The sequence below is a fragment of the Zootoca vivipara genome, chromosome 2 (genome assembly GCF_965207765.1).
Source record: "Zootoca vivipara chromosome 2, rZooViv2.hap1.1, whole genome shotgun sequence".
NCBI classification, from domain to species: Eukaryota; Metazoa; Chordata; class Lepidosauria; order Squamata; family Lacertidae; genus Zootoca; species Zootoca vivipara.
In genome coordinates, this window is record NC_142584.1 from 46232174 (window position 1) to 46250347 (window position 18174).

The 18174-nt window shown below is 41.5% G+C and overlaps 1 protein-coding gene and 1 long non-coding RNA gene across 2 annotated transcripts in view; both read right to left on the reverse strand.

Annotated features, from left to right (window-relative positions):
* The window catches only part of LOC148686833 (uncharacterized), a 51652-nt gene extending 35538 nt beyond the window's left edge, over window positions 1-16114 (reverse strand). Inside the window, exon 1 of the long non-coding RNA XR_015948087.1 lies at window positions 15708-16114. This is a non-coding gene — a long non-coding RNA (uncharacterized LOC148686833). The remainder of the gene's footprint in view (window positions 1-15707) is intronic.
* Window positions 1-18174, reverse strand: part of KCNMB1 (potassium calcium-activated channel subfamily M regulatory beta subunit 1) — a 353074-nt gene that overhangs the window by 184397 nt on the left and 150503 nt on the right. The gene's annotated exons all lie outside the window — the stretch shown is intronic.

The window sequence follows — 18174 nt, forward strand, 5'->3', positions numbered from 1 at the left end:
ATGCAATAGTTGCATGTGCTTAGCAGAGGAACATTTCGGTGAAGGTTCATCTACAAAGTCACAAAATCAAAGAGTTGGAGGGGCCCTTGTAGACCATCTAGTCCAAACCTTGAGGCAGGAAATCCAGAGCTCCAGAAGATGGCTCTTCAGCCTATGCTTGAAGACCTCATACGAGGGAAAATACACCAGGGTAACTGATTCCATTGCTCAGATTTTGTTCTTACCACTAAGAAGCTCCACCGAAATCTACCTTCCTGCAATTTTAACAAATTATATCTAACCCTGGTGTGGCCCTGAAGATGCTGCTGAATCCCATCATCCCTAGCCATCATGCATGCTTGCAGGGCTGGTGGGAGTTGTGGTTCAGCAACATCTGGAGAACCAAAGGTTCCCCACACCTGATCTCATCCCACTCTCTGGGGCAACAAAGAACAAGTCCTCCTAGCTCATTACTGTATACTCTGACTGGCAACAGTTTTCTCTGTTTCAGGCAGTCATTTCCTATGGCCTGGTTACCTGATCCTTTCAGCTGGAGATGCTGGGAATTGAACCTGGGGCCAGCTGCATGCAAAACCTGTGCTCTTCCATTGAGCTGTGACCCATCCTAATTCAAGAATGATGAATGTTGAGTGACTAAGTGTTGCATAAGCCACACACAGTCAGGGTTGCTGATTCATAGGCCCTTACTGTGGTTGTAGGCCCAGTTAGGGTTATTATAGATCTTATAGATGGGTTATTTAAGCATTACACACATAGGGCAACATTTAACGGGGTCCTCAGGTATACAAATTAGAAATTTTGAGTTTCTCTCAGTCCTGTTGCTTGACCTCTTATTTCCTTTCCAGATGACCCCTAGAATGGTAGTCACATTTTTCACAGCTATTGCACACTGATTTGACATTTTCATTGAATGACCCTAGATACCTTTCACACTAAGTCACTGCTGGTTCAGACTTCAGGCCATCAGTGTATATATGAAGTTAGCTCTCTCTCTCTCTCTTTGTCCCAAAGCAGGCATGTCAAACCTGCGGCCCGCCAGATGTTTTGGACTACAATTCCCATCTTCCCCAACCACTGGTCCTGCTAGCTAGGGATCATGGGAGTTGTAGGCCAAAACATATGGAGGGCCGCAGGTTTGACATGCCTGTCCCAAAGCATATCACATTACCTATATTGAACTGTTTGCCATTTCAGAGCCCATTCACTCATTTTTGAGAGATCCTTTTGGAGCTTTTCATGAACTCTTTTTGTTTTTACCACTTGAATAATTTGGTGGCATCAGCAAACTTGATCATTTCACTGCTCAACCTTAACTCCAGATAATTTATGAACAAGTTAAGAAGCACTAGTCTCAGTGTAGACCCTTGTGGGGATCCTATTTCTTACCTCCCTCCATTATGAGACTCCCAATTTATTTATTCCTTCTGCTTCCTGTTCTTTAACTAGTTAAAAAGGTAAAGGGGCCCCTGACCATTAGGTCCAGTCGTGTCCGACTCTGGGGGTGCGACGCTCATCTCGCTCTATAGGCCGAGGGAGCCGGCGTTTGTCTGCAGACAGCTTCCAGGTCATGTGGCCAGCATGACAAAGCTGCTTCTGGCGAACCAGACCAGCGCACGGAAACGCCGTTTATCTACTTGCACTTTGATGTGCTTTCGAACTGCTAGGTTGGCAGGAGCTGGGACCGAGCAACAGGAGCTCACCCTGTTGCAGGGATTCGAACCGCCGACCTTCTGATCAGCAAGCCCTAGACTCTGTGGTTTAACCCACAGCGCCACCTGGGTCCCTTAGTGATCCATAAAAATGATACACTTTCATGAGACTATGAAACTTAAGTACCGTAAGTATTTCAGGTGAATCTCTAAATATTGAGTGCACAAACGTTTCTTAAAATATAGAGGTTGTTTCTTATCTGCAGTTAACACTAAATGACAGACCAAAACCTCATTGCTTGTCTCCTCAAGACTGCATTAGTTGAAGAGTAAGCTATTTGTTGCTGTACTTCCATGACAGATGCCTTTCAATATACAGTGGTACCTCGCTAGACGAATGCCTCACAAGACGAAAAACTCGTGAAACAAAAGTGTTTTGCGATTTCAATGGAGACTCACAAGACGAAGTTTCCTATGGCACGCTTCACAAGACGAATTTTTTTCGTCCCATAGGGTGCCTTGCAAGACGAATCCCCCCCATCTTGTGAGGCACCCTATGGGAAACCGTACTTCAACGCGTTCCTATGGGAGCCGCTTCGCAAAGTGAATTTTTCGCTATACGAAGCGACTCACGGAACAAATTAAATTCATCTAGCGAGGCACCACTGTAATGTATGGTTTGGGCATTTAAGTACAATAGGTTCTATTCTTTGTTGAAACAGGAATACTTCAGAGACTATTGAAAAGGTGGATCTGTTCCCGTACATTTACAGGTTGACAATTGTTTTCCTGTTAATCTATATTTTTCAGATCTCTTCTACCACAAGCTCAAAAGGGTACTTGAGCCTCTCAGAGTTGACAGCATATATCATCTCAGTGGAAAGGGGCTATAATTCAGGGATACACCACATGATTTGCATTTTAAAGGCTCCAGGTTCAATAATCAATATCTCCATGCTTTTATTTATTTATAAGAGATCTTACATGGGCTTCACCACATGGTCCTAAGGCAGGTTACAGCAAGAAAATATACAATTATAAACATGTTAACAATGATAAAACAGGTAAAGGCATTCCGCATTGAACAGACCAGTAAGGCTGGGGATTTCTCTTTTTTGAAACCCCAGAGAATGACTGTAGACAATACTAAGCTAGATGGAGCCATAGACTCACTCAGTATGAGACAACATTATTCTTGTTTATAAAACCCAATAAAAAGAAAAAAAGAAAAGTATGAGACAGCTACCTTTGTCCCTAAACCTATATAAATACAACTTCCCATTGCAACCTCATTTCAGATAATTGAATCATAAATATTTTCTCAGAACTAGCATTTAGTGAAGAAGATGATCTGTTAGGAAAGCATGTCTCGATTTGTGTCTTGCCACACAGTTTATTTAAAAGAATAGCCTGTCTTCTAAACGAATGATTAGAAACTCATAGGAAATAATTGGCAATGATTCTGGGGTTCATATTCATAGACATTATAATCCTTCAGGCTCATTTAATAAAGCTTTATATAATAAGGAAATATTGTTATTGAATGTATGACATCCTATCATAACTAATAATCTATGTTATGCTTTAAACACCACAAAAACTCATACATCTCATCTGGATATTTAATAAATAACATTCCTGAGCATTTATATAGTGATTTATGGTATTCAAAGAACTTCATTTATGTTTTCTCTACTGAAATTTTGTAACTAGTTCCATATAATTCTTATATTGCAGATAAGGGTGTTATGGGAATAGCACTGAGGCTGAGAGGCTGAGTTTTGCCTAAGCTGTGATCAAGAAAGTTACTATGGCAAATGCATGATCTGGGGACTTCCTATACATCACAGTTCTCTAACTGTTCTCAATGAGATGGTAAACCTGTGTCTGGGCTATACCACTTGAGATTATTAACTTGCCCACTTGCTCTCTCATGCAAAAAATAACCAGAATAATAAAAATCTGCACATAAACTGGATGCCAGGGATAGGAGTGGTCTTCTATGGTAAAGAAATATTTATGTGATAAGAGGACAATTGAATCATCGGAACATGCCTGCAATTGAATTCTGAAGTGGTGTAGCCCAGACATGGGTTTACCACCTCTTTCTTGTGGCCACTATGCTACAGGTGTTGTCTGGAAGATTGTTGTCATGCACAAAGTCAAGAAGCGTAGCCTGTTGGAAATTTCTCCTGTGATAAGCCATATAGAGAGAAGCTTTGCAACAGATGAAGGTGCATACATTCAGCTGTCATTTGCCTCACTGGAGCTTGCATAGGAATGTTCCAAGAGGGTTTGTGTTCAGTGCTATAGTGTCTGCAAATATGAGAAATTATATACCTGATTTGATTATTTAATAGCAGCAGTGAAGTTATACAAGCAGACAGCTTTGGTCCATTTACAGTGGTACCTCTACTTATGAATAACTCTACTTACGAATGTTTCTACTTACGAACGGAGCTCCTATTGCCATCTTGGATGCGGTTTAGATAGGACTTACGAATTTTTTCTCCCAATGCATTCCTATGGGATTCGACTTACAATTTTTTTTTTTTTACTTACGAATGTGCGTTCGGAACGCATTAGATTAGTAAGTAGAGGTACCACTGTATAGTGTCATGGAAAGGCCTGCTGGAACAGCACAGAAATGCTTAGAGTGACAATGGTGTACATGGACAGCCAGACCAGGTTCATCAGTGTAGCCACACCCTGGTATTGCTTCTGGAAAGCAAAAGAAAAAGAAAAGAAAAAAAAAGAAGAGAAAAGAGAAAAGAAAAAATACTGGCAGAAGGTTAATCCCCAGAGGTAAATAATGTTCCAAGCAACCACACCAAAATTTCAAAAATATCCTAGATCCAGTGTTTTCATGTATCCGGGGTTATCGGGGTGGTAAGACAGTGTTTCTCAACCTTTTGGGGGCCACGGCACACTTGTTCCATGGAAAAAATCACGAGGCACACCACCAATAAAAAAGTTAAAAAAATTTAACTCTGCCGCCCTATATTATAATTATGACTGTAAGAAACACTTGCCAAATATTGCTTTCCGGCGGGTTAGTGGTGTGTATTGGCGGCCGCCAGGCTCGTTTGCACTGAGCTTTGGGAAAGAGGAGGAGAAATATTGCTTTCCGGCGGGTTAGTGCTGATTATTGGCGGCCGCCAGGCACGTGACAATGCAAATTACCCTTCTCGTCGCCGCACGTCGCAGCACACCAGCCAGCGTCTCGCGGCACACTAGTGTGCCACGGAACAGTGGTTGAGAAACGCTGTGTTAAGATATTGTAGATCTCAACTTGAAGCTGTTTCATTTGTAACAAATAGCATAGCACTGAGCAGCATTTTGTGCTACAAAGAAATGTCTTTACAAGGGTCAGCCACTAAGCGAAAGACAATTTGATATAAGTGAAAAATGAAGCTATGATAATTTCACACTTGGCAAATGGTTGCTTTACAAAATAAAATTTTCTTAGGTCCAAAAGATTATGAAAGAAATTAATTTTGAAAGCCTTATATTTCATCCACTGCTGGAACGTGAACCATGGATAATTTGTTTGGGGCCTACAAAATGATCATGGAGAAAGAGCAAACTGCGTGGAAAGATGCCAATGTTCTAACAGGTGCAGCTGTTAAAAACTTTTTTACTCGGTACACAATAAGCATACACAGTTACAGGAAGCAGAAAGACAAACTGACGATCACACATAATATATTATAATGCATGCAATGTCGTGTTAACAGCAGCCAGAGCCAAATCCTTGCTCGCTGGAGAAAACCTGTTTTGTGCAATTGAAGTCAATAAGCAACAGAGAGGGGGGAGCATGAGAGGCAAAGAAGCAGGTGGGCCCTCCACACTTTCCAATATCAGCCCAGCCCTGATCCAATAGAAACCCCATTAGATTAAGAAGTTTGGAAAAAATGATCATGGTTGATTTAAAGTAGGGAGCAGCTGAAACACATTTCAGCTCATGGAAAAGAAGGAGAGAAAGGCATGCAGCAATCACACTTAAAATTCTTTATTCTAATAATTTCAAGTATGGAAACAAAAGGTTTTGGAGGCAGCATTTTTGGATTGACTCAGAGGAAGGAAATACTAACTTAAGATAGCTCAGTGCAGCTGGGGTAAATGACATTTTCTCATACAGAGGATCTGTTAAAACTCTTTGAAAACTTCATTTTGCATCAAGGAGAGCAGCTGCCTTAGCTGGAAAGAATAATAATATCTCTGTATGTTATACCTTAATTGCATCATCTCTGGACACAGGTCCGGAAGAATCATGACAGACTCCCCTTCACATGAAACTGAGGGAAACTATCATAGTCCTTTCCAGGTGGCCTTTTTTGCTGGAGACTGGGAAAAACACATACCTTCCATATGAGGTATGGCAGCACTCAAGAGGTTTAAGTGACAGGGCCTTGAGCACACTGTCAAAAATATGTAGCTGATAAATCAAGTAAGCTTTTTGCACGGCACTGAGCAAAAAATGTGACCATGTTGTTTCTTTTTACCAACTCCAGAATGCCCTAAAATTCAAGAATTGGCTAAGTTGGATGGTTTTCTAGGTACTTCTGTTCAAGTTGCTTCTCAGTGAAGTTTTATAGAGGGTTTGCTGTTTCTTGTTCAGCTTAATAATGAGGTCCAGAATTCTGTTGGCTGTTTCAGTGATATCTGTCAAGTTCATGGTTACATTGGAAATTTTGCAATGGTTCGATTGCCATGGGGCATTCTGTTGCTAGTTCTTAGGGCAGCTGCTTTAGTTGCTCAGTCTTTTCATTTAGCAGCTCCATCTATCATGAGTCTGGTGTGCTTGGACACTGCATTTGGGCCACCTTCTTCTTCTGATAGCTCTAAATCAGTGGTGGGCTGCCCTGATCCAAATACTGTATGGCTTTAAGTCACTGAATCTAGAAAAACCTAGGCTGCATTCCATAGCTGAGGATCACATTTAAAGGTAAAGGTAAAGGGACCCCTGACCATTAGGTCCATTTTTGACCGACTCTGGGGTTGCGGTGCTCATCTCGCGTTATTGGCCGAAGGAGCCGGTGTACAGCTTCCAGGTCATGTGGCCAGCATGAGAAAGCTGCTTCTGGTGAACCAGAGCAGCACACGGAAACGCCGTTTACCTTCCTGGTGTAGTGGTACCTATTTATCTACTTGCACTTTGACATGCTTTGAACTGCTAGGTTGCCAGGAGCTGGGACTGAGCAACGGGAGCTCACCCTGTCACGGGGATTTGAACAGCCGACCTTCTGATCGGCAAGCCCTACAGCGCCACCCGCGTTCAGCGGGTCACATTTACTCTGTTGTTAATGCTACTTTTCTGGTGGTGGAACCAAATAATAATAATAATAATAATAATAATAATAATAATAATAATAATTTATTTATACCCCATCAATCCGGCTGGGTTTCCCCAGCCACTCTGGGCAGCTCCCAATCAAATATTAAAAACACAATACAGAATTAAAGATTAAAAACTTCCCTAAACAGGGCTGCCTTCAGATGTCTTTTAAAAAGTAGGATAGTTGCTTGTTTCCCTGACATCTGATGGGAGGGCATTCCACAGGGCAGGTGCCACTACTGAGAAGGCCCTCAGTTGTTGTTGTTTTCCCTGAGGTCAGGTTCTGCTGTTTTACTCTATTAGAAAATGAAATAGATTACTTCCCTCCCCAGATGGTCTTTCAATCTAACAATTACTTTTGTATAATTTCTCTTACATTCCCTTCAAGACCTCAAAAAGAGGTTTGGGAGATATGGAAACATATTTAAATTTAATCAATTAAAAACCAACCAATTGCTTGACATTCTCCTATTTAAATAGAGGACAAATGACAAATCTTTCTTCAATATGGCAAAATATTCCATACCTTTAATTTCTTAGGATATAAGGAGCCCCTAAGGATTTCGTGAGATAGTCTTAAACTCGATTACAAATCTCCATATTGCCCAAGCACTTGGAGCTCCACTTACATTTTTAATGCTGGAAGAAGTGTTGTCATTATTTTATTACTTTTTGAAATTCATTGGTTTGAGAGTTATATATGATGGGGGAACAGCAAAAAGAAGAACATTCGGGTGTGAATTAATGGAATGTCTTCTTTTTCTTTCATGCTGAATGATATCCATGAAGATATAGCATCTGCTGCCAGCTTGTACTAACAATTACGATGAAAAACAAACACGCGTGGTAGGCAGCATGTCTTGGGATGGTTTAAACAGGACTGGTCTGCTTCAGGTTTCAGTATTTTTTTTCGAGGATAACAGTGTGGAGCACTTTCTTGTTTATAGGATAAACACAAGGGATGGAGTCTATCAGTGTAGCACAAAGGAGTGGCTGCCAACCCATAACATTGTGCAGAATGCAAAAATTCCACAGCTCCCTTCCTCTGGAGAGCTATACTGCAATCTACCTGCGTGAGGGTTATAGGGTAAACAGCATTTAAGTCATCAAAGTAGACAAGATGCCAGGTATATTTGGAACAATGTAATGGTTGGACCATTTCCTTGCTTTCCAGCTGCAAGAGCCTAACCTGAAGGTAAATCTTCTTTAGAGCATCTCAGTTTAAAGGTATATATTAAATGTACTACTTCTTTTCTTTTCTTCTTTCACTTAAACCAAATCAGAGCCATTACCAACATCGTTTTTTTAACAGGCTGTAAAAAAAACCCTATAAGATTTTAACTATCTAAACCAGGCATGTACAAAGTCTGGCCTGGGGGCCACTTGCGGCCCCCAGGCTGGTTTCAAATGGCCCCCAGGCAATTTTGAAAAAGCAATCTCTTGAGGCCCCATAGTACCTGCCCACCAAAGCCATTTCCTTTTTGCGGGCTCATCACGAGCTCTCCCCTCAGCACGGGTACGTGGCTAAATGAATGAATGAATGAATACTACAGTACACGTTTGGGATGTTGATGCTGCAGCGATGGCAGTGGCAGAGGGGTGGCCACCACATTGACCCAGTGCCGGATTTATGTATAGGCTAAGTAGGCTGAAGCCTAGGGCCTCTAAATCTAGGGTGCCTTGCCAGTCCTCCCGCTCCCCAGCAGACAGTGTCCCCTCTCGCAAAATTGCAAACCCAAGACTTCATGCGAGGGCAGGGCAACCCGGGCCTCTAAGTGTACGGAGCCTCACCAGCCTGCCCTCTCCCCAGTACCACAGTCTCCCCTCTCCCAAAATTGTAAACTCAAGACTTCATGCAAGGGCAGCAACTATGAGACTCAGAGCTAGCCAGTGGGGCACAATTTTAAGCAGCGGGGCAAAACTTGATTTTTTTTTGTAGGGTCCCAGTTCACAGCCCAAGTCTGCAAAATCTTATAGATAAAAATAAAATCCATCTAGATTGCCCTGTTGCAGGGGGCCCCTTAGGAGCGGCACGCAGGGCCCAATTTGGCCAAATTGCTCCAATTGCCTTAAGGTCAGCCCTGATGAGACTGTGCAGGGGTTGGACTGACAAGCCCTGCACCTTCTAGATCCCTTGTGTAAATACTCAAGGACTTGTTCTGGAAATGGGGGGGGGCACTTATTGGAAATCAATTTTGTCACCTCTCCCCACCCCGAAACCCCAAGACAACAAGCCCAGCCACCTTTTATTCACAGTTGCATAAGCACTACACTACAGCATGGCCATAAACCTGTATATTCAACCACTGAAATATACACCCAATATGTAGCAATGGAGATTTATGTTACTGCTTTATAAATGGACTCTATAAATGGACTCTGTATTTTATAAATGGACTCTGTATTTTGTGAATTACCTAATCTGACAGCTAACCAATTGGGTACTACCAAACAGAAACCCCTATTGCTGAAAGCAGGTAACCAGCAGTGAATGCTTCAGCTCAGCCTTTGCACTGTTGACTGAACACCCCGTGCTGTGCAGATAATGGAGAAAGCTTGTATTGTATCCCTTCTGGCAGATACAGAATAGCAGCAAATAAAATCCGCTCATACGTCAGCGACTGATAAGACTTGTCAACCAGTTCTTCCAAAGTCTTCCTAAATTATAAAGCTCCAAAATACAGGCCAAAAGAGAGCAGGTCTGGGACGAGCGAGGCATACAATGGGCACCACCAGTGAAAAGGCCCTGCTCCGTGTAGCTCCTGCCCTGTCATTTGATAGGGTGCCCACTTGCCCTCCTTCTTGACATGGAATGCTCTCTATTGGAGTCTCCAGGTCCAGTACAAAGACCATAAGAAGGGAGAGCAGGGACCTTGAAGTTCCCAACAGTTGTTAAGCAAGCAAGCAAGCAAGCAAGCAAGCAAGCAAGCACACAGATCACCTTTGTCACAATCAGGATGCCTATGTCCTGGCCAGGCCTGCATCCAATCTTGCTTTTGTACAATCTTGTTTGTCCTCAGTAAACAAAATTATATTATCAACATATACAAGAAAAAAAGTTGTTTTCCTTCATTTGCCAGGAATCGTACAAAACAAAGAGGCACTAATAAAGTTCCAGGGTGGCAACAGAAAGCAAACTAAAAATGCTTTTGCAGTTCATCAAAACTATCCTGCAATATCAAGTTATAGGAAAACTGGTGCTATTTACCGTAATCCTTCTAGTTGGTTAATTGGTTCAGCAACTTCCATGCACATGATGTGAGATGCTAATTATTTCCCCCAAGAGTTAAATGATAACTAATCAGAGGCAGCTACAGTTGCAAATGGCAACAAAATATCTGTGAAAGGAAGAGGAGCATGTTTGCTCAAGTGTGTTGCAGGTAGAAATACTGTTTGTAATGAAGTGAGAGCAGTAGTTTACTTGATCAAATTAACAAACAAGAAAGCACTCATCAGGAGAGCTATGAGATTCAAGTGAGTGTCAGATGCCTTGTCAATCCCAGCAGGTATATAACAGGAAGATCTGTGGCCTGCCCAGGGCTGCGGCCTGCCCAGGCCTCAACCACCACATTTCCCCTTCCTCAGAGGCTTCTGTCTCCTTTCTCCATGAGCCTGGGCAGCCCCTGAGTTGTTGGTTCTTTGGTGGTGGTTGTGGGGAGACATTATTTTATTACATTTTAAAAACAAAGATGGAACAAGTACATTGCAAGATCCATAGCTTAATATTAGAATACAAGTATTTGGGCATAAACTAGTATATGGATCATCAAATATTACTTCATCAGAGTCAATTTAATTTACATGGTACCTTACACAGTTTTGTTGAATCATATTCTTGACTTTCACACATCTGAAAAAGCAGATTATCTTTTCTTCCAACAGAGTATCAACTTTGAACACAGAAGTTATCAGAAGTCCCTGGAATTTCGAGCTAGGGCTAGCAGAGAGCCCTGTTAGATAACCCTGGGAAGGTGCTGTCAGCCAGAGTAGTCAATACTAAGCTAAATAGGCCAATGGTCTGATTCAGTATCAGGCAGCTTCATCTGTTCCTATGTTCCATTTACATGTATGTAGAGATTGAGAGAGACAATCCTCTCCTCATACTGGGCATGTTAGTATTAGTATTTATTTGACTTGTCAGTTGGTTTCCCCCCAAAGTTCTCTAAGCAACTTATGGCACATAGCAGTCATTCTTCTAGCAACCAGATGACTACTACCACCACCACCCTTGATATGTGATGATATTTGAACAGCTAGGAATTTCAAAGTAATCAGAAGTATTAAGCAAGCTAATCACATGTCTCAGAAAAATATTTCTTTTAAAGGCCACTATTTGGTTGTGGGCTACACTGGGTGATGGCGAGTCTGGAGCTGCATGGGTACATTGGAGGAAAGGCAGATTGGGTGCTTCCATACAGCTCTGACCTCACTCCTGCTTCCTTACTGCCCCAGTCCCATCCAGTAGTTCCACCTCCCCACAAACATCACTACTGGGTGTTGCCATACTCTATAGTTTACTTGGCCTGGTGATTAATCCAGCCCTGTCATAAGAAGAAGTTACCTTCTAAGTGAAACAATTGGTTCATCTACAGAGCTGTGCAAAGCTGGAAATAGACCCAGGCCTGATGGGAAATGTAGGCCTCATTTCAATCATCTTTACCAAAGGGTCCATCTTTGCCTCTACCAGGGGAACTCAAAGTAGGCCTCCTCAAAATCGTAGGCCCACTGTCATTTGGCCCACCTGCTCCCTGCCCTCTGTTCTGGCCTGTCTTTCTAATTGGCAATGGCTCTTGAGGCAGGAGTTTTTCCAAACCCAACTTGGAGGTGGCAGAGGTCGAACCTGGGGCCTTCTACATGCAAAGCATGTGCTCTACCACTGAGCTATAGCCCCTTCCCTTCATATCCAAAATAGCCAGCCTTAACACTTCACATATATTTTTCTTCCAAACACGAAAATGATTTTGTTAATGCATTTAGAAGTACATGGTCAATATCTCTGTTCCGCGCCACTCCACCCCTATAACCTGTTTACAAAAAATACTACAGACCTAGGCCCAAGCGTCAGTTCTTGGAAACAGGAATGTTCTGGTTCATAAATTGAGTTATGTGACGTAGCTTAGGCAGCTCCTTAGACAAGTGTCTAATCCTGTGCCTTCAGATCACTGAAGACATTGTCTTCTAAATTCCTTTGTTTTGTTCAGTTAGTGCTTCCAACTCACAGCTACAAGTCTATGTAACATCCAACAACTTCTGGAGATATATGACAGTGGACACACACTGTCTCTGAGATATTGGCATCAACACTCAAATGGGCAGCTGAGCCACATAGCACTTGTTATCTCACTCTTACAAGAGTTCATTCAATTATTAACTTGAAAAATGATAGAAATCTTTACATTCCATGAGTAAAGGCACTTCTACCTCATTGCAGTCTCTCTATCGTTATGCTTTGTGACCCTTCTTTTGGAACTTATTACAGTTAAAGTACCAATTGGTATTGCTAATCTCCCAATTCCATCACTTCCATCACTGCTGAAATATTCTCAACTCCGAGAACTGTGAAGTCCAACTCCCAGTTGAGTTGAAACAGTAAGCATCTGCCCCCTTTGCTGCCCCCTTTCTAAGTCCACATTCTATCATTTTCAACCGGATGTTATGCTGGGTTCATACCACTCAGATAAAGCTGTGTTGAACCTCTTGGCTGAGTCTGATAAAATGTGAAATGTGAAATAGGCATGGTTTTTTAGAGGCAAGCATATGTTTTCTTATCATTATTCTTACACTATTCATTTCTGCTGGAGTTTTGCTGCAGCTTATGCAGACACACACTGAATGGATACACAACTGCTTCACAAGTAAGCAGAAATGTGGAAATAAAGGACAGGATTCGCCTAATGTTCTCCATAAGCAAAAGTCCTGCGGTAGGATTTCTGTTTGCACAAAGGGGTCTCTTCCTCTCTGCCCCCATGTGTCCCTTGAAATGTGACTGGGGAGGGAACCCATAACACCATGAAGGGGTGGGGAGAGGGGATAATTCCACCTTGCAAGGCTGGCAATAAAATGTAACATTCGTAAGAGTGCATTTAAAGGTTGTTTAAAACAACAACAAAAAACAAAGTACTTCTTCACAACATGAATGTAAGAAGTGTTTTTGCTTGATCAGACAAGGTCCAACTAGTCTCAGGCTCCATCTTCAACAGTAGCCGCCAGATCCATATTCCTAGGCAACTCACATATAGAGCACAGTTGTGATAGCTATCTCCAGGGAAGCTTGCTTTTCAGCTATTAATGCTATTTGATTGATAAATCTATTGTCCATATATTGTCTAGACTTTTTAAAGAATCACTATTGCACCATGTAGTCATGCAGTATATTATTTAATGATGCACTGTTAGAAGAATAACTGATTTTGCCTTTCTTCAAACAATTGCCAATTGATAACTCATGGTATCCCTCCAAGATGTACTTCCAATTCTTTTCTGCAGTGAAGAGTGATAAAAAGAATTTATTTAGCTTCTATGCAATTCCTCTGTCCCATTTTTGTCCCTTATTTCTTCCCACAGCAACCTAGTGAGGTAGGTCAGTATTATTCCCATACTGCATATGAAGAACAGATGCTGAGCAGATGTTTATGGATATGACTTAATGCTGAAGGAACAGTCAATGTGATGGAGTTAAATAGGAATTTGAATCCACCCACTGGACCAGATATCTCCAACCTTTTCAGACCCAGCACTCACTTTTAACCCTGGAAGCTGTCTGCGGACAAACGCTGGCTCCCTCGGCCAGTAAAGCGAGATGAGCGCTGCAACCCCAGAGTCGTTCGTGACTGGACCTAACAGTCAGGGGTCCCTTTACCTTTACTAGTGCTCCTATTGCAACCCACCTTGAACCAGGCTGTGACTCAGTAGTGGGTTCTGACCCACCAGTTGAAGACCAGTGCATTGGACCATGCTGGCTCTCTATTACCTGATATACAGTTGTGAAAGAGTGAAAAGGTTGGCAATAAGTAGTGGCAGAGGGGTCTATTAAAAATTACCCCTCCATAAACAGAGGTATTACTGTTATCTGAAGGACCAGCAGCACATTCCCTATTGTCATCAATGGAAAGGTAGAGATAGATTTTTATATGGATTTGTTTTTCAACAACTGAGTATAAAGAGTCCAGGTGGAGAAACGGAAAACTTTGTTCTGAAAAAGTACAAGACCGAAGACTGTGTGTTTGTATTTGATGCCTGGAGGAGCCATTTAAATACCAGCATAATTCTTCTTCTAAATGGTTGAATCAGGTCTATTGTTCTTCCACTGTGAACTCTGTGACATTAGGATTAGAGATTAAGGTTGAGCAGGATGATTCCTGTTGCCTTCCAAATGCTTAGGTTATTGCCAGATTTAGCACAGGAAATAATTTCTGTTGGTAGCACCTTGGCAATGTGTGTGGGAGGGTTTTCACTTGTTCTGTCGCACTGCTTCTGTTGCTTATTATTAGTTTTTTAAGACATGACTGTTCCAAGTGTGGTCCCTCAACCCACTGTCCCTCCAAATTACTGATGCAAGATATTGCTGTTTTTACAGTGTATAATAGTTTTTATCAAGGAGAATAGTGTGAGGATTCAGAGACATACTTTGTGTTTCGGAAACAAACTTTCACAAAAAACATTATTTGTACCTTTCAAGAGCCATAAAGAACGCACCACTTTTCCAGGAACACAAAAAACCGTGCTATCTCAATAAACTATAAAATGGAACACAGGTACTGTACTGATAAAACGAATATGCTGCAGGCAAGAAGCGGAGAAAATAAGTATGAAAACTAACTTTCTTATTGAATTTATCTCTGTTGGTATGGGAGTATGTGAGCTTTTGGGGTAATTGAAACTGTTCAGAATAACCTATCTAACTCCAGTTCTGAATAACTCAGAGGTCTTGTATAAAGTCTTGTGCACAGGTTTTCTGAAGGTAGGGTACTGGATGGAAAGTGTGTAATTTCCTTGGCTGGAGCACACAACTAGACAGCTTAGTTTCACTTGTCAGGGTTAGAATGAAAAATGAACTGTGATTAACTCCAGACGGGCAGCTTTTGCAGGAGGGATTCAAGCACATTCTGAACATTTAGATTTGCACCATTAAGGTGGATTAATGCTCTGCCATTCTGGTGCAACAAATCAATTAAAAAACACAAACACCCACCCACACCCACACCCACACCAGACTTTTTGCAGTTAGGAAGATGATACAGAAATGAGCAGAAAGTGTGAGAAGAACACACTATTAAGATGTATAACATCCTCACAAACAAATTTGAATTTCATAGAATTCTATACAATTCAAATTGTATACATGCTGCAGAATTAAGTGATTGTCCATAGGGGGGGGGGGACCAGAGAATATAAGGTATGAGTTTTTCTCTTGGCATAATGCAAATAATTTTACCGTTTTTGCAATTATTCCTGTCAAGTAATTTAGTAAAGTGGCTCCCAGTCCTGAAGTCAGTGAAAGCATTGTCATTGGTCTTGGTAAGTTCACTAGGTTCAATACATATAATTGTGATATAAAATACTGTCTGGGTGCTGCAAGCAGCTGCTCTGAATTTTAAAAAAAAGATAGTGAAGAGGAAACAGTAGAACTTGAAGAGAGGGTTGGAGAACTTTGCCTTTGCTTGTAAACTTATATATAGACTTTTCCCGTTTCTTGTAACAAGGTAAGAGTTGATACCTACCCCCACTCCTGCCACCTCTGGTTAAAATTTCATCTGAAGAAATTTCATCTGAAGAACAGCTAGCTCAAACATCCAGATTCATCGTTAGCAAACTCAATTTTGCATCTTGCTGAGAATCTTGAATTGATCCCAAGTACAAGACACTTCCCTGTCCCATCCATCAAATCCAGCTTGCTACTTCATAGTTTTTAGTTGCTCTTAATCAAAGGATTAAAGTTCCTGTTTTTGAAATTTTCTTTCCGTAATGGATCAATGCAGATGTCTATATTTTATTATTTATTTTTTTAAGTATCCTATTCCTAAAACGCTACACTGACCTCTAGAGGTTGGTGAACAAATTCTGTAACAGCATCTGATGAGCCTGACAGCACAATAAGTATCCAGCCCCATAATGACCAATTGTAAGATATGGAAAATAAAAAAATTCCTTCAGTAGCACCTTAAAGACCAACTAAGTTTTTATTTTGGTATGAGCTTTCGTGTGCATGCACACTTCTTCAGAAGTGAGGTTGATGGACTTCCATTTCATGCGGCTCAATGTGGTGCCTTCCATAGTTCTGGTTACAGGTAGGTAGCCGTGTTGGTCTGGGTCGAAGTAAAATAAAAAAATTCCTTCAGTAGCACCTTAAAGACCAACTAAGTTTTTATTTTGGTATGAGCTTTCGTGTGCATGCACACTTCTTGAAGTGTGCATGCACACGAAAGCTCATACCAAAATAAAAACTTAGTTGGTCTTTAAGGTGCTACTGAAGGAATTTTTTTATTTTACTTCGACCCAGACCAACACGGCTACCTACCTGTAAGATATGGAGTGAGGGTGCCCATTGATTGACTCATTCTAGCAGTGATATATATATTCCAGGAATTCTCAGAGGAATTATGGAGATGTGCTACGTGGATTAAAGATTACTTTGGCTGAATGATGAGCAAAGTGGGATGAAATAGGGGTTTGACTGCAAGCCTGGGAAGGCAATAAATGCAAAGGAGGGCAGGTTATTTAAGGTGCTCCTGAAAATATAGGCTTATGTTAAACAAGGGAAGGTTTCAAAGCCCTTCATTTGGATTCTTAAACAGTAAATGCATTTCTGGAAAAGGACTGGGAATGTCGCTAGAGGAATCATATTCACGTGTTTTATGAGGCCACTGAAGAATTACATTTAGTAAAAATAAGGTTTGTATTATGATGTTTACATGGTTGTTGTATATCACCCTGTGCTCCCTTTACCCTGGGGTTAAAGGGGATTTATAAATCTCATAAATAAATAAATAAATGAACCAAAGTCTATAGTGTTTTGCATTTTTTTAAGTATCTGATTTTTGAAATGCTACACTGAGAAAAAGACATTCAAAAGCCAGCTTCCCAAAGGTGTGACATGAACAAAGTGCAGTTAGAGGTTCTCATTAGGGCTGTACAATCTCTTCACCCAAGCTCTGAAAAAAGGCAGGCATATTTGGGTCAAAACAGGTGCCTGTTCTGTTCATTTCTGATTTGATATGGTGTTTGTCCCTGAAAATTATCAATGCTCTCATCAACCATGACTAGAAGCAAAGATGACATGTGCTTCACAGCTCCTTTGCAGTTGGTTAAAAGGAAAATACTTCTTCAAAACTGTGAAGTTGGCAACTGAATTTGAATCGGAAGCAACACAAATGTTGAAAGCCATTGTTGGCTGTTCATTGTCATCTCTTGTAGGAACACACTTTCCAAACCAAGAAATGCTACTTGAATCTTACATGCTGCAGTATGACTGTGCCCAAACACTGGTGGACTTTGGGCTCTCAGATTTCAGCGGCGCCCTGCGCAAAGTCACCCACCTACCTCTCTCACTCTGTTATATGGCATTATAGTGGCACTCCCTGCAGCACAGCACCCAGTGAGGCTGAACCAGTCACACTTCCCTAAAATCGCCTCTGGCCCAGATGGGGTTGTTATCTCTCAAATGGGTTGTTCAGACCTGATTTTTCTATGTGCACAATTGGTACATAAGGGTACACACAACCCCGTGCTTTTTGCTTTACTTCTGTACTGTTCACACCTTCTTTAGAACAAACGTAGAAAATGCTGCATCCCCATTCAGCCCCACACATGGCCCCTTTCAGTCAATGTGTGTGGCAATATCAATATATGTATGGGGGAGCAGAATTGTCCTACTGCCTCCTGTCTGCATGATCACTGGAGTGGGAGAGTGGGGCAGGCTCATTAGGTTTGACTCCATCTTTGATGCTTTGACATCCTCCCCATGAATGCTCTCTAAATAGGGTCTGTGTTTCTCTGAAGAAGGACAAAGTCCTATGAAGCAATGTTGGGGATATTTATTGTTTTAATCAGATTTACAGCTTGCCCCATACCTCTGATAAAATCTCACAAGACAAGAACAGACCACAATTAAAAGTTGTGTGTGTGTTTTTTTTTTAAAGAACCCTCTTACCCCCGTCAACTTAATTCTATGCTCCCACCAAAGCTAGT